Here is a 1,315-nt window from a genome sequence, read left to right on the forward strand (position 1 = left end):
TGAAATAAGTATGACTGGAGTAAGCATGTTTGGGCTTATAAGGAAACAGTAAAACCATTTCAGAACAGTTCTGAGGAAGATGGTTCAGATGAAGAAGCGGATGTAGAGACAAGTGATACTGAAATTGAAGACGAAATAGAAAGCACCCGTGTGTCTCTTACTAAGAAGAGGAAGAACAGGTTTCGGGATACTGGTGCCGAGTCAAGGAAGAAGAGGTTACTTTGCCAAAGATCAACCGAGAAATATAGAGATCTTGAAGAGGAAATGAAGTCCTATATCCAGAGTATGTTTAACTCTTCTTTTACTGCCTTAGAGCTCGAGGTACGCGAGGTTATTGAAGACCGCTTTATCAAATTAGAGGAGAAGATCCTTTCATCTCAGACTCAGGGTGGTGCGCCTGCTAATACTCAGACTCGTGGTGCTGATCCGTTTTGGACTCCTTCTGCTGCTATTGCTCCGGCTTCGGTTTCTGCTCGTGGCCCTGCTCCTACTCCGGCTTCTACCGAAGCTCCTGCTTCGGTTTCTACTAGTGGTCTTGCTCCTTCTCGCAGTGAAGCTTCTGCTCCTTATCACAATCGAGCTTCTGCGACTGTTCACACTGGTGGTCCTGCGAATGCTGCGAAGACAAGGTCTCAGACAAAGGTAAACAAGAAGTAGATCTTTTTTCATGTCTTCGGTTTCTGTTTTATTTTCATGTCATCGGTTGCTTTTCTTTTTCATGTACTCGGTTGATATTCTTGCGGTTTGTAATATTATTGTAAGGATGATGTTGTCTTTGCTGTGTGTAATATTTATGTAAGGATGATGTTTTGGATCATGTGTGTAATATTATTGTAAGGATGAATGTCTTTCTTTGTAAAATATTTCTTTTAAAATTATTAATGTCATGTTTTGTGTTTTATAACCAGGATGCAGACTTGTCTGATGTGTTTGGCAGCTTATTTAGCACCTTAGATGTCAATGTAGGGACCCAAGAGCACTTACAGAAGACAATGGGCAGCCTTACACAAGAGTCAAATGTTGACGGTTTTGATCCTTCTCAAGACAAGCAGTCCGAAGGAACTTCTGCTTTCACTACGCCAATGACTTCTTTTCGGCCTGAGATCTTCAAAACACCATTCTTGATTGATAGTGATGATCTAGAAGTCCGTTGCAAAGCCAAAGACTACGAATTGGTTTTCCTTCCAGAAGACAAATGGGCCAAACTAATTGAATGGACCTCAATCCCACGTAAGTTGTATTTGAATTGTTTTACTTATTTTTCTCAAATCTACCTCATAAACATCATCACATGCTTTCTCTTTACAGAGTACTT

This window comes from Brassica oleracea, chromosome C1 (genome assembly GCF_000695525.1).
Source record: "Brassica oleracea var. oleracea cultivar TO1000 chromosome C1, BOL, whole genome shotgun sequence".
Lineage (NCBI taxonomy): Eukaryota > Viridiplantae > Streptophyta > Magnoliopsida > Brassicales > Brassicaceae > Brassica > Brassica oleracea.